The sequence below is a fragment of the Salarias fasciatus genome, chromosome 10 (assembly GCF_902148845.1).
Source record: "Salarias fasciatus chromosome 10, fSalaFa1.1, whole genome shotgun sequence".
Lineage (NCBI taxonomy): Eukaryota > Metazoa > Chordata > Actinopteri > Blenniiformes > Blenniidae > Salarias > Salarias fasciatus.
Window position 1 is genome coordinate 3,220,004 of NC_043754.1, and position 16,338 is coordinate 3,236,341.

Genomic DNA, 16,338 nt, shown 5'->3' on the forward strand with positions numbered 1-16,338 from the left:
ACTTAAAGAGGCTGTGTGAATCACAGTTGATGCATATTTTCATTGCTCATCATCAGTAAAATCAGTCCCAAGGTCCTGACTCCATGCAGCTGGAAGGGTGTCCTGTCATGTTGGATTTACTGCAGAGATCTAATCATAAATGATGGAAATAAATTTCTTAGGAGTCTGTCTCCAGAGATAGAAAGGAGTCTAAACTAGAGTTTGGGGGCTGGTTAAGTAATTGAGAGTACTGTTTCTGAATGTAATGAATAATCTGGAAATAACAAAACTTATAGGCGTTTGGGAAATTAAATTTGACGGCCAAGTTCAAAAATTGGGATGGAAGTCCATCAATGTAAAGATTACACTAATGGACAACAGACCCTTTTCATGTCAGTCACGAAACAGCAGAACCTGAACTCCTAAACTCTGATAAAACAGAAGGTATTAAATCTATGCATTTAATTTTTAGAGTTGTCTCTTCAGCTTCAGCTGGCTGTAGCTCTGGGTTTCCTGGAGGTCACAGGAGTGGTTCACACAGTCTTAAAGCCAGATAACATCATGCTGGTCCACCGTATTCAGGAGCCACTTTAAATCAAAGTCATTAACTTCAGTTGTGTAACAATCAACTTTTCCAGATCTCCAAAGATTCTGCAGGGACTTCCTTTAGACCAGCCATTGACGTGTGGTCGTTAGGATGCATCACTGCAGAAATGCTCATGGGAACTCCATAGTTTCCAAGCAAAGATGAATGTCAAATGGTCACTAATAAAAGTGATACAACAGAAATAGTCAGTCCAACCTGTTTGACTCAGAGTTCTAATATGTGATTCATGTTACAGTTTGTCGTCACTGATTTCAAGCTGGTCATTTTAAAAGTCAAGAGACTTTGTCTATAGATGTGTAACACATCCTCTGACAGCTCTGACAGCTGCTGCTCAAGCAGCGAACGTCCTCCATGTGAGCTGAGCAGGGCGGAGCAGCCGCCGGGACGAGAGGTCTCCATCAGCAGAGGAGACATGATGACGAACATTCAGAGCACGTCAGTATTTGTCTGATCTTTATCCCTCTGATAATCATGCCGTCTTTTTAACAAGCAGACTCATAGTTTGGGGAACACATTTTTCTCTTGCTTGTGAAAGCTTGATAACAAGACGAGATCTGGATCATCACTGACTTAATCAGCTGGATGGACTTTATTTTACATATAGTTGATTGGATAGCCGCACTGTTGATAAGACATTCAACCAGCATTGTTTTGCTGAACAACTTTCTATGTGCCTTTTATTATCGATCATCTATTGATCATCCTGCCCCGCTGTTTGGTGTCACTAAGTGCAAACTGAAAAGTGGAAAAGTGGAACTTCTACCACACTGATTGAATCGTCCATACTTTGCATAGATGATTCAGTCAAATGTACGTTTTGTAGTTTTTATCAAATAACAAAAGACTGTGTGAACTGAATTATTTAAAAAAAAAAAAACTTTGTTAAAATATACCTGAAAAAAAACAAATCCTGTTTCATCTGGTTTCTCCATCATTTTTTCTCAGAATAAATGTTCAAATGTTAATATTTAATGCTAAGAGTAGTTTATTTCCAAAAATGAGTGCCCAGGGATCAGGATTCAGTTTATTCTAATAGTTCAGCACTTAATACATTTCAAAAGAAAACATGTCAGCATGTCAGGCTGTGAAATATCACATTCGAACGAAGCAAATGTGTTTTGAGATTTTTAACACTGAAGCAGAAGGCTGTGCCACTCTGACCTTTGACCCTCTGTGTGACCCGCTCTTCCAGGGTTCTGTGGTGGTTCAGATCGGTGGGCTGCAGCCCGGAGAGCTCGCTCATCTCTTCATCTCTGGCAGTGCAGGGATGGGAAACTTAAAAAAAAAACTTTAACAATACATGATCTATTCAAGGCAACAGCAGCAAAGTGAATCAACATATTGATCAATTCCAAGGTTAAATAGTAAATACAAAGCTGACATTGGCCATTCATTGGAAGATCTGCTGAATCTCACAGTTTATCCTCGTATGCAGGGTTTATTTAGTCCCACCCTTCCTTCACATGATGGAAAGAAGCTTTTAACAGGACTGTCCTTGGTGTTTTTAAAACTCTGCAAGTCGCTCTGGGGTTGTTAGTGTTTGAAGCAGTGATGGAGACGTAAAATGGACGTTAATGAGGAAAAAAAAGCTCCAACCGGTGCTGTAGTCCGTATGTAACTGCAGTATGTCTGGGGGACCGTCTGTATTTGTTCAAGCTGTTTTTAATTTTTCCTTTTCATTATATGGTTGCTATTACAGCCGTTAGGTTCACTGTTTTTTCTTTAGTCACTTTCTTTGTTTTTCCATTTAATTAAACATTATTAATTAAGGGATGCCTGGTCATGCATAATTGTACTTTTAAAAGTATTTAAAAATATTTCTTTTTTCAGTACTATCTGTTATTGGTAATGTGAGTACTTAGTGCTGCTCTCCTCCTCCAGATATGTGATCGACAATAATAAAGTGAAATCCAAACATTAATTTTTCTATTTGAGCCTGTTGTGTCTTTGCTTCCAGCAGACATTCAATACATCAGAGATGACATGTTTTCAGTGTTTGTATGCAGTCATTTTGATACCTTAAACATGGATGGACGATAAAATGACGACTAATTAGTAAGTGAGTCTTTGATACACTCTTAAAGTCTCATATTCTGTGAAATATCAGCCCTTATTTCATCCGCAGTTTGTATGTGTGGCACAAAGTGGAGGAATGGGAGCATCTGAAATGTAGAAAGATGAAATTAAGCTCCATGGATTTTATTTGCTGTTTCATTCTCTTGTTTTATGAAACAAAAGCCTCAAATAGTCTTCATCATGGACGATGAAGAATGCATGTTTTTCATTCTGGTTAAAGGAATTTTAATTGTTTTATTGATTTACAGTGCGTTTTATCTTACTTGCCTGGACTCGGTGTTGTACTGCAGCTGTAGGAATACGTGCGAAATGAAGGCCTCTAAGTGAGAAGAACATGAAACCTGTGGAACAATAAACCAGAGAGAAATGATTTTAATGATCTGCTGGTCGTAGAAGATGACTGAAGTTAACTTTTACACACAATTAAGGGTGAATGAGAATGAATAATTAAATATGGCGGAAGAAGAAAGGCTTTCATGTCACTCGGTTTTGCTCATTTACCGTAATTCTGCCTATATGTGAAGAGGACCTCTTCATTTTCACTGTCGACCCTGATATTGAGTTGGACATTTCTTGGGTACATTGTGCTTCTCCGTGCAGTTAGCAGGTCATGCAGCAGTGGTCCAGGTCGGTGTGAAACTGGGGTTTTGGGTTTAAATCTCGATAAAAGAGATCATCGCTCTGGCTCCCTGGCAAAAGCTGTTCACATGTGACTTATGTATTTCCTACCCATGATTATTAAGATGAGCATCGGTACTGGTATTAATATAATTAATGATCAGATCCTGTGCCATATTGATATGATCAATTTATTTATTGGTTTATTGATTTATTTACAGTCACCTGGTAGATTATCTGTTAAATATCACATTTTATGAGTTCATATTGCTTTCAGGTTGGAGCTTAATTTCACATTTAAAGATATGATTCTCAAACAGCAGGGTCTCGTTAATTTTGTGTTTGCAGGGATTTTTGACATTAAAGGGGCTGTATCAAGCTTTTTTTAGCTAGTCCAAACCCTAGTATAGGCATTCACGTGGTAATAGTTTATTTTTGGCACTAAAGAAAAGTCATTTTGTGTGAAATAAAAGATTTTCTGGGGCCAATTCTGAAACCCGGAAGAGAAAACGCTCTGTTTCAATGAAAATCCCGCCTCTCCCCCTGTGGACTTTGACTGACAGCGTGCTTCAGCCAATCAGCGCTTCAAAACAAACACGTCATGCGTTAGCTTCTCCAAGGGTTAGCCTTAACTCTTTAGCTTTAGCTTCTCTACACGCAAAGACACGCGAAAACGTCTTTTCCTGTTAGAAACTCACCAAGCGCAGACCCTTCAGACTCTTGCTTGATTGTTGCTTTCAGACGATCGGAGATACAAAAAGTGGCAACGCTGATTGGCTCAGCCTTTTCAGGACCGAGGGCCTGCAGGGAGGGGGGTTCCTCCCCGTATGACATCAGACAGACCGTTTTCACGGTACGGGAGGGGCTGCCTCTCAGGAGAAAAATAAGGAAAGCTCAAACACACGGACACGAAGGAAAACCCCGCTTTGGGGGTGTTTTTGATGAGTATAAAACTATATAACAAGGATGAAACATACAAAAAGTGAATTTTGCATGATACAGCCCCTTTAAGTTCCACAAATGGATCTATTTTTTACTTCTATCGTTTGTACGTTTTTCTGGTGAAAAATGTCAAAATATCTCACACAGAGGTCTCTATATGAATTCTGTTTAAAATAATACTGATTTTCCTTCTGTAACACGTGGTAGTGAAGGTTTTTGTTTTTTTTTGCAGCAGCAGCAGCAGCAGGGACCGGATTAAATGAGTTTATGCCTCTTCTGACTCCTTTTCAAATATGTCTGTTTTTTGTGCAATAATATTCCAGTCAAACACTGTTTTATATCAAAATAAACGCGCTGCATCAATTCCTTCCTCCATCAGACCGGAGTCCTCCTCCATGCCTGTCGTCAGTCAGTGGACGGTTCGCTCTCAGATCAGGACCAGACGGGGACGTGGGCCCCCTCTCCACCACCTCAGCTCCGGCCCTGCATGGGAACAAACGCTCCTGCTCGCTTGACCTCGACCTGCTTCGCATCGTGTCTGAGCGCTGCAGGTTTCGTCCCGTTGCGTGTCGAAGTTCCCTCGGATCCGCCTGTCCGTGTTTCTGTCCTAATTATTCCGACAGAGAAAATAACAGCGCCAAACCCAAAACACCGGGCCCTCAAATCTGTCAGCTGCTATTAATTCAGCTCAAGATGGAAGAGACGGAGAAGTGGGTCACCCTTCAGATGTTCAGGAATAGCATTGTTGTAGCAGTTGGAAGTGATGCAGTCGGCGGCTTTGTGAACATGAACTGTGTCATCTAACTGGTGCAGATGAATATTGATGGCAGGAAGTTTGTGGCGAGGCTGGGAGGAAGATTCAGGGACGGGGCGCCGTGAGAAAGACGCCCCGCGTTCGAGAAACGGCAAGTGGAATCGTGCTCCGTGTGATTTCATGTTGTGTTTACAGGATGGAGGGCGAGCGCTGCTGAGCCGTGCAGGGATGTTGAACTCCAGCAGATGGCAACATCCTCCTTCCTGGAGCGGCAGAGCCCACACCAGCAGCAGGAAATGAATCATGAAAACGATTCCACTTGGTAAATCAAGTAGCATTATAAATCACAAGGCCTGTTTTCAATTTCCAGCCCCGTGCCTTAAATTAATATTTCATACTTCTGTGTGCGGCGCGCTGAAATATTGACTGACCAGCAGAGCATAACAGAGGTTCACTCACACACCAAACAGGGGTGAAGGAGGCCTGGGTCCACGGCACTCTGACCTCTGAGGGACGCCGCCGTGCACCGCGGTCCGTGCACGTCCTCGACCTCAACACGGATCCTGAAAGTGAGCCCGGGGGCCGTTTGGTGAAAAGGACATTTCAAATCCGCCTTTCACATCGTCTGGTCCGGTAATAAACACGAGGACAGAGCGTGCACAACACAGCTCCGCCTGAGCGTGAAAACATGAGAAAGAAAAAGAACATCTATTATAGGAGGGTGAGAATGAATTAAGAACCAAATGAAACAGACTGATCTCTGTCAAATTGGGGCAGCGAAAAAAAAAACAGGCGATGAGGCTCATTTTAGCCACATTTGAACAACAAATCAACTAAAATGACCTGGTTCTGTTTGTTCACACAAACAATCAGGAGAAATGGAAGTTTAAAATTAACATCTATGAAATAAAAAGACACTTCTGAAGGCAATAAGCTCGACTGGATGGAAAAACCTTGAATTCTCCACATTCAAAATGCAAGTTTCACACAGAAAACAGAACAAATAGGATTCAAAATATATTATAACCTTAATTTACTCCCAAATTATACAACAGGAGACAGTGGGAGTGACACACTGGGTGTTTTCTGACTGTGTAAAACACATTTTGAAGAGTTTTTTTTTTCCGTAATAAATAAAAACGCAAAACTTGTGGACTAAAATATAAAGGGACAATGAAGTTAGTTCCAAGATTTTTTCAAATATATTAAGACATCAAAGTGAACAGTTAATAAAATCCTCAGATCTGTGGGTAAGGTGATTTAGGTGAACACGTATGAAAATCAACCCACTGATCAGGTGTCATTTTATCATCAAACGGAGGTTATTAAAAATTTTCAAAGTAAAAGTACAAGTTCAGGGAGGATCTACTGCAAAAGAAAAATCAACCACCCTCTGGGATTCTGCTCTAATCTATTCTCATACTCATGTAAGAGATCTGAATTAAACTGAATGTTTTTTTCAGATCATAAGAAGAGTCTCCAGCCCTGACTGAGGCTGCGTTCACTCATATATTTACAGGTATCGGGAGCTTTAGAGCTCCGAGCGGCCCTGTGAAAGGAGGCCGCGGTCCTTAAGTGCCCCCAGAAGCCCCACCCACAGCCCAATGCAGCCCGTTCCTGCCCTCACACTCTGCTTAAACTCCTGATTTTTAATGCTACTTCCTGTTTAGACATGCACTCGTTAAAATTCACGCCCTGTACCTGCCTGACGATCCGGAGCCCCAGGATATGTTCTCACCCCGTGGGCACCGCTGTCACATGTGAAGCCACGCCGGATAAAAACCGAGCAGCGCTGCATTACAGAGCGGATCAGAGGAGCGTTGTGTCTTTCTTGTCTATTTTAAACTGTGTTTTTGTTCTGATGAGAGCTTTGGAGACGTTTCAGCTCCGTGCGCACGAGCAGCGAGGTGACAGCAGTTGGAGACGAGGCCTTTTCTCCCACGTTTCAACGACGGCGGCCATGTGGCTGAAGCGAAGCCTCTTCCAGGGCCGAGCTGGCTCCCGGCTCGCCGCGTGTGTGTGTGTGTACACACACTATATCGCAGCAGTGTTTTGGATACAGAGCGTTGATCCGGGTCCACGGCGCTCTCCCGTGTGCTGCCCTCTGGAGTCCGTCTGCGCTCCTGCCAGGTTTGCTTCAGCTCGCTTTGCTGGGCTTCTCCTCGCCGGGGAGTTTCTGCACAAGCTGGACTTCAATGCCGAACACTTCAGACTCTGTGGCGTTAACACATACACACGCACACACACACACACCACACCCACAAAGGAATAAATGAATGTCTAAAAGCAGAGACAGGCTCTGAAGAAAGCCAATTTCAGATCCACCTTCAGTTTAAACTGGTCATTTTGATTAACTCCAAAAAAAAAATGACATCTGTTTAATTTTTAAAATCTTGTGTGATTGATGAGAAAAACAAGCACAAGACGAGAAACAACTTCAGATTAAAATGATGGGGATACACAAGAGATGCTCTCAGTTTTTATCTTTATAGTGCTGAACGTCATTGTTTCCTCTTTTGATGAGTTATTGAAAGTTAAATCCATCTGATTCAGGAAAGAAGAAACACATTTCAGCTCAGATCACATTCTGACCAGTTCGGAATGGGCAAATAGTGCAAAGTTTTGGTTTGTTGTGGTGCAGAATATGTTTGGTAAAAATGTTTTCCCTGCGTTTCCATGGAGACGAAGTGTTTTCAGTGACTCCGGGTACTGTTGTCATGTAAACGCACACCAAAAACACAAGAAAGTTTCCGATTTTCTCTTGAAAACATTTGCATGTATCAGACTCATCCAGATTTTATAGATTAATTTTTTAAATGGTAATAATAATAATAATAATAATGATAATAAGTAATTTCTAAAAAGTTGAAAAACTGCAGTTTTAAGTGTAAACATGGAATAAAACTGAGCTAACCTTGATTTATCAGACTGTTTTACAGAAATTCAAAATGTTGAAGCCACATTACATAATGTCACCTCACATCACTGTTTTTCTCTGGAGGATAAATATGAAATGGCTGAACAGGCGCGACCTTTGACCCCTCGGGTCAAGGCAACGCCTTCACTTGAGCAGGAAATGAAAAAGACACCACGGTGACATTTTAGACGCCGCAGTTCTCGCAGGTGTTACGAGTCAATCCAGCCATTGTTAAAATCTGCTTTATTTCGCCGCCTCCCAACAGGATATTTATCTGTGTTTCAATATGTGAGCGTCGGAGGTGAAGGGTGACGTGAAAGCGCTTTCCTGCAGACCCAGACGTGGGACCAGAGACCAGGTCCTGCGCTGCAGATCAGCCGGATAAGGCCTCTTCAGGGGAAATTGCAGCCCCGCGCAGAGATCCCAGCAGCCGATTGTAATATTTAATATAAAACACACGCGTGTTGCAGATGCTGACGTGTGATAGAAATCTCAACACACACATCATGGAGTCGTGATGGCACAAAGTTCATTCCGTTCTAAGCGCCGCCCGATTTGCTGTGTTTTCCTACCACCGAGTGCAATATGAGCATTGATTTTACGACAGGGTAAAGAATGAAGTAGTTAAACCCTGTCGCGACTCGATGTAGGGCATCCTGACAAGATCATTGTTTTTAAGGCTCTCAGCCGTTTTCAAGGTGTCTATTCCAGCAAGACGTATAACGCCGGGCGCTCGCCAATCAGCGGCGCCCGGATCCCTCCAGTAATAAACCACACGTCAGCTTTAATCAGGCTTACAAAGCTAAGTCAAACCCAGATCCTTCAGAGGAAGAATAGCTCTTTATTCATATGAAAAACGCCCCTGGCTTGATTCGGAGGACATTTATTGTGTAATGACTCAAAATGCGGCGTTAAGGGAGACGAAGGTTCTAAATCTGAAACAGAACTCGGTATTCATCACAGACAAAGTGCAGTTTGGTTAAAATCCAGTTACTTCTGCAAGAATTTACATGACAGCCGTGACTAAACAGAAAGTCTAGACTCCATAAAGTCTCTTATTTTGACACGTTCACGTCTAATTTTGACGTCCTCCGAGCAGGCAGGGCTCCGGGCCACCCCTGTGATCCCAGGCACCTCCGCCCAAAGGGGGGTCACCCCCACTTTAAATTCAGCGCTCCGGGTTACTTTCAGCTCCAGACAGAAATAAGAGCTGCTGAGGACGGTACGTGAGACAGACTCGTCTCTGCCGTCTGGGGAAGCTTCGACTCAGTCGGATTCACCCGTTTAACCGTTTGGTTGAAGTTAACTTTGGAGGATCTCTCAGAACCGCAGACGCGAGCGTTTCCAGACCACTGACATTTTAACTATGGTGGTTTAAAATGTGGTTAAATGAGATTTCAGAGGCTTGAGAAGAAATTGTAACATCACCAGTGACTGAATTACGGTCCTGTTTCAGTGGTATTCAGGAAGATTTGTGGCGTTTTGGTGATTTTAAAGTCATGTGACGATGAATCTGATCATGGATGAATAACCAGCTCCAGAATGAAACACGATAAATAGAATAAATCCAGCTGGACTGAAACAGTTCCCAAACTTTGTCATATGCTTATTTTTGACCGTATTATCGTATAGAGGTTCATGTATATTTAATGACTAATATAGTTGACTTTCAACTTTGAAAAAAACTATGAATTTACATGGAATTGAATGTTATTTCTCTTTAAAAAATCCCCCAAATGAAATGCCCTTGAAACAGACTCATCCAGCGACATCGGCAGCTCTTAAACAACAGACAAACAGCCGTACAAAAGGTACAGAGAAAAAAAGCAACATCTGTCAAGCTCTGACGAAGGTCTGGATGAGTTTTAAAGATTAAATTACGATATGCAACTATAGTACATATGATCGATACAGAGAAATACAGCAGAACTTTGCAGTCAACTAGAACACCTGAACTTTAGTTGGCAGATTTTTTTCAAGCTTTTTTAATAATGTGACAATCTAAAATTACTAATAATATAAAGTCAAATGACTTTACAGTCAATTTTGTGAAAAAAAGTTCCCACTAATTAAATGATTGTATTGACTGTGTTTAACACTGAGATAGATGTTTAAAAAAAAACTTTGAAAGTCCGATAACTGCAGCTGATAATGTAATATGTTGATTGTACTGATTGTGTTATAGATGATAAACTTTTTTCACTATTTTATTATATTACTGGAAGATTACTGGTTTCATTTGATAATATGAATTTATTAGGTTATAAGCTATATTTCTACTGCAGGTATTCATTGAAACACTTAGAGTCATTAATCAGTGTAAATAATCAGATTAATTAGTTACCGAGCATTAAACCAACTGAAATCTCCCAGAATTAATGGATTTTCGAGGAAAATAACTGTCACTGTCATGCTATGTGATCGATTATCTGCGGGAAAAGTCTCCTAAATGTGACTGAAAGAATCAAGAAAAGCTTTAAAAACAGACTGATTCATATTTGCAGAACTTTTCTGTGGACAGATTTGGATCTTATCGTAAAGTGTTCCAGCATGTTGGGATTTGGGGAAACGTTAAACGTTGCGTCGTATCAAGATTCTCACATCTGTTCGCAAAATCTTAAAAAAAAACCAGAAATGAAAGAATGAGTCGGTTCAGAGAGCTGAGACTCCGACTGTGTGGCAGCTTTTCAAAGCGCGACTCAACACGTCAACCCGCCCGAATCCCGGCTGAACGCCAGATGCAGCCTCTATTATTTTTGCCTTCAGACATCAGAAAGCCAACTCAACAAAGTTAAATTTGCCGTGCGGCGTCCTAAACGGCCCCCGGCCCCCCGCGGCACAAAGTTCACGTCCCAGGCCGGTCCCGGCCAGACCGGCTGACACTCATCTGCCCTTTCTCATTCTGACGGGGACTCCGAGAAATGTTTACTCCAAAAGTTCACGACCCCACAGATCAACCGCGGCTTGGCGGCTCGCCGTCAAGCGCGCAGGAAATTAGCGGTGAGCGCACTTCCTGGACGTGACTACGGCGCTTCTCGGGCGAGCGAGCAGGTGACGGATCCAGTCGTTGATCTGGGTATCTGGGCGGCGGCGGCGGCGCTCGGCCTCCCCGGCCACTTTGTAGAACATTCCCCCCTCGTGCTGATCTGACACGGCGAATATCATCCATGTTCTCTCAGCGTCGGCCAAGAACCGGGAGGCTGACAGCCGCTCGGCGGACGGCAGGGAGCCCCGCTCATCATGAATATTACATCGGCCGTGTTGACGCCGGGACGTTCGAACGCCGCTATCTGATCCCGGATCCAACAGCCTGTGAATGATCACCGCTTCCAGTGAGTGTGTGTGAGTGTGTGCGTGTGTGTGTAAGTGTGTGTGTCTGGACTGAGAGGGGCCATGGGAAACAGCGGGGGGGTCAAGAGGCTATCAGACATGGAAGGAGAGAAAAGGACTTAAGCCGCGATGCCACTTGTCATATTTACATGAAACATGAGAAGAAGGGAAGGAGCGCATGAGTCTGAGTGCATGAGAGAGGAGGAAGAGGAGGAGGAGGAGGAGGGAGGGAGGGGGGAGGGATGGGGGGGGGGGGGGCGGGGGGGGCTGCCACAGCTGCAGGCTAACAGTTGATCCTGTCCCGGGAAACAGGATCAGCCAGGTCAGGGCAAAAGGAGGTGGGACAGAAAGGTCACGACCCCAGGGAAAGGGGGGGCGGTGAAGGAAAAGACTTCACAAAGAGGTACATCTTCAAACGACTGCGAGGAGGAGGGGGGGGGGGGGCGCTATGAGGGTAGGAAAATAAACCGATCTGACCTCTTTTCTGGGCGCAGGAGTTTCCCCAGGTGTTTGCTTTAACCTTCCACTGTTGACTGACTGCAGGCGCAGCTCGCATGTGTTTCACACCGGAGGCTTCCTGCTCGCTCGGTGTTTCAGCATCCACACATCTTCCTTTGCAACTGGAAAAGATGGATCATCTTTCACTAAATTCACCCTGTCTGCTTTAAAATGGAGTCAACATTTACACATCTATCACTGCCAGTGATCACCATCAGTAGATGTTCATATTCACTGGCTGGCACAGTGTGTTGTTTCATTATTTCAAAGCAGAAATTTTGGAAATTTGACTGCGTTATCCAATATGGCCGCTGTCCTGGCGTCTCTCCACGCACACTTGGATACATTTTTCTTTCATCATAAACTCTGGATCATAATTTTTAACACTGTAATGTTACAGAATTTTGAAATATTTCAAAAACTCTGTCTGAACGGTTGAAACATTCTTTAACTTTAAATGAAGAAACATGCTGAGGGTTGATAGATTAAGGCTTTCTGATAAAAGGAGTGTGTTTGTTTGAGCTCAGAGTTTATTGCATTGAATAAAAAAGTGTGTGTGAAGCCCCCTGAGGGCAGGAACATCTCATACCTCCACTGAAGGCATTTGGGGTTTAATGAATTGCGCTCTCTGTGAGGAATCATTAAAACAGAGCCGCTCAGCTGTGAGGGTCAGAGTGAGGTGAACCGAGAATTACGGCTGATTTTCGAGTGAAGCTGCAGGAAATGAGTCAAGAAAACCCCACACACACTTCTGAGAGACCCGCAGAATAACACACACTGTCCACTGGAAAAGGAAGTTGGAAACTCGGTCAGCGTTCAACAGAAACGCTTCCTCAAATATCTCGCCGCAACGTTTTCTGACTCCTTTGACGGATCATCTCCCATCATGCATCTTCCTTTCTTCTTCTTTTCCTTCGATGCATGTTTGATAAGACCTCCATGTGAACGGCCGGCGGAGCGTTTCATTCGGCGGGCAGACGGAGAGTGAAAGTTTCAAACCACGCTAAACGGCGTCATTAAGCTGTTTGTCAGGGAATGAGCGTCTGCAATGCCAGGAAGTAGAGGCCGAAACGGAGGCCGCGCAGCTCCGAGGCGCCCGCCGTGGGACTCTGCAGTCCTTGGACTCTGCAGTTGAGTCACCGGCGGCTCGGCGAGCGGCGCTCACATCCTCCCGGCCTCACGCTGAGGTCAGGAAATCAAAGAGAGGAGCCGCAGACAAACAGCCGATTGTCAAGTTTTACACCTTGACCTCCGCTTAAACTCTCGCCTGCCCTGCTTTGTGCCTGCCGCCGCTTCAGCAATCAGAGGAAATCGAGAGGTTAGCGGCGGTTCAGCCTTGATAAGAATCTTGAAATGGAGAAGTTCAGCGAGGGGAAAGGTTAGCAGGAGTTTAAAGGCAGCGCAGTCAGTCATGGGGAGGATTAAATAAAAGGGAAGTCAAGACTGAGGAACTGTGCTGCAATTTCAAAAGTGCACTGCAGACAAAAAGCTGTCTGTTCGCTCGCCGGACTTCATATTCAGGCCCAGCGCAGGGGAAGTTTCGCCTGAACTCGTCTTCACCTTTAGGCGCTCTCACGATACGGCCTGTTTTGCTCCAGTCGAGGAAAATCGTCACTAATCAGTCGACTCTGCAGGCTCCCAGCAGAGAATCAGGGTTCTGTGCTCGGGCTACAATCGCAGCCTTTGTGGGCTCTAAATCAAAGATATACGTTCCATTTGTGGAAGTCACATCCTTGGGCATTCCGTGTACATCTGGTGACCTTGGTCGTCCTCCCTCCTTCCACTGTCTTTCCTGCCTTTGTCACTGGAAGTGAACGGCGGCCAACTCAGGAGCGGGAGTTGTGGGCCGAGCGCAGGACATCCTCTCACTCTCCTTTAACTGAACTCCGGCTTTGATTACAGAAAGTGCCGTTTGGCTTTGATGGCAACCCCCCCCCCCCCCCCCCCCCCCGTTTTAATAGGAATACTCTTAAACATGAGGCTCTTCTCTGGTCGATTCACGCTCATGAATTATGCTGCTCGTGGATCAGGAGGACATGCAGACGCAGAACAGAGGCGCAGGCTGAGTGGGATCGAACGATATCTGCGGTCGTATCGTGAAATCAGGAGATTCTCCACTGTAAATATTGGCCTTGCTCCATATCTTATAGGAATAATATCAATCCTGGTGAAGACAAGGGAAGAATTTGGTTTTGAAAACAAGTGAAACTCAGTTTTCATCTCTTTCTTCGCCGAGTTTCACTGCTTCTGGGCAAACAGACCGGTTTCCTGTTTGTTTGTTGGTGGAATCAAGACGTAACCGCAGCACTTGAACATTTTCATGGTCCCTCAGTTCCACTGATGCCCCATTAACATCAACTAATGTACCAAAACCTGGAATATTTTTTATCAATAAATCACTTTACATCTGGACAGTGTTCCCTCCTTCTAGTTCTCCCATTGTTTTTCAGGGTACAGTGGACTTTCTCGGGTAATTTACCAGTATTTTCGGTTTATAACAGATCGAGTAGTCAGGCTTTAATGTCTGAAGCCTCTTGTGGGCTGCTTTTGGTCCAAGGGCTTCATGTTTGACATCCCTGGAAGATACCAGCCAGCACCAGACTGAGACGTCACATTTTTTACAAGCTAATGGAGTCTTCTTTGGACTGTGGGAGAAAACTAAAGTACTGAAAGTGAAGCCTGCAGGGAGAACATGAAAACCTCACTCAGAAAACTGACCTTATCCTGGAGGGTGAACACATGACTGCTATAATGGAGACAAAGCTATTTTAGTCTTGATTTCAGCTGAAAGTGGGTAAAGGAACCTCCCTGACCCCTGGATTTCGCCTGGCAGGAGACGCCGCGCTCTTTAAACACCAACGTCAGGTTAGAGCTATTTTCTATTTCTATGCAGCTGTGTGGGAACTATTTCAGAAGCTAAAGATGCTTAATAGTGTGCAAAATTCTATGAAAATGTCAAGCTTGTAGCATAAACTGCTGACCAGTCATGACTTCTGGATGCCTGGCATTTCTCAGTTTGGACACACTGACACCACTTTTTTTTAATAAGTGAGCACAAATACTAACTTCCCCAGGCAAAGTACCTGTATGAGGACTTAATAAACACGATTAAGCTTAATTTATACTCCATACGTAGGCGATATATGAAAGCATGATGAGTTCAGCATCGAACAAAGAATCTTTTCAGACATGTGGACGACACACATCCAAAACAAGGATTTCCCTCTGAGATCAATAAAGTATTTCTATTCTAAAACACTCTGTTAATCAGTTTTATATAAAACACAACTCTTCCGAGGCTTGAATGGAACTCCTGAGAAAAAGAGGAAGACGTCCATACTAGGTCATGCATTTTAGTACTTTATTTTTGAGATATCAGTGCAAATGAACACCAAAAATGAAAACATAAAAAAATGAAATAATGTTTCAGGTCTTCACATGAAAAAATGAAACATCTTTTTTTTTTTTTTTTTGAATATTCGCTGCTACAAATGTATTTCTTCAGATGCACAATGCAGATCTATGATTGTACGTCAATCCCCCACCTGCCCCGCCCCACCCCACACACATCACCACTAGCCCCGCCCCCTCCCGGACCCCCCCCCCCAGCTCCTCTCACGGAGCTTTGTTAACCAGTAACAGAAAAGAAAGAAAAAACAAAACAAAAAAAAAAAAAAAACAAAATAAAATCACAAAAATATTCAATGCACGTTTAGTTTTCCACACATTTTCATCAACTTGCTGGGCAGCCTGTGGTTATTTAGGGACTGACTGCTCGTTTTCTAAACCGGCCACGCTCGCCGCTCCCTCGCTCGCCTTCTCCGTGATAAAAAAAAAAAAAAAGAAAAAAAAGAAAAAAAGAAAGACCTATTTTAAGACTTGACATTTTCCCCCATCACCAGTAGGGATACACAGGTAGTTCCCATGCGTCTGCATGCAACAGGCAGCAGTGAGGAGAGTCAGACATTATTACACAACACAGCGCAGGATAGATTATCATTTACCACATAGAGACACATGCAAAGAACAAACCAACCAAAAAAAGATGGGCATAGCATCCTCTGCCTTTGTATGTACACTTGTACGCATATAATTCATATTTACATATCAGGGCATTAAAAACTAGGGTAATATCTTTTTCTTAAACATTACAAAATAGTCATCTTTCATACTGAAAGTACTATTTACACAAATATATTTAACCATTGTGAAAATGTATTAATAATCGAATAGACGTACGTCGTAGGTATATGTATTAAAAAGATCACAAGACTAAATGGATGAAAGCAGTGTGTGAATCAACCCAAAAGAATACAGTACAATCAAAAACAGAAGAGTAAGGAGCTAGATAGCAGATTTCCCTCAAGACACCGGCGCGTCTTGGTGGTTTTTGGGGGGCAGGTACACATATCCAGCTGCTCTGAAAAAAACAAAGACGTACCTGTGGTCTTCTCTTTATTATCATGCAATTCTTTTGACATTTTATGAGTTAAGAGACTGCCACGAAACTGAACAAATAAACAGAAACCACAAGAAATAATGACGAAAAAGAAATAAAGTATCACAAACTGTCAAATCTTCAACAGATATAACAATACTGACTTTTTTTTTTAATCA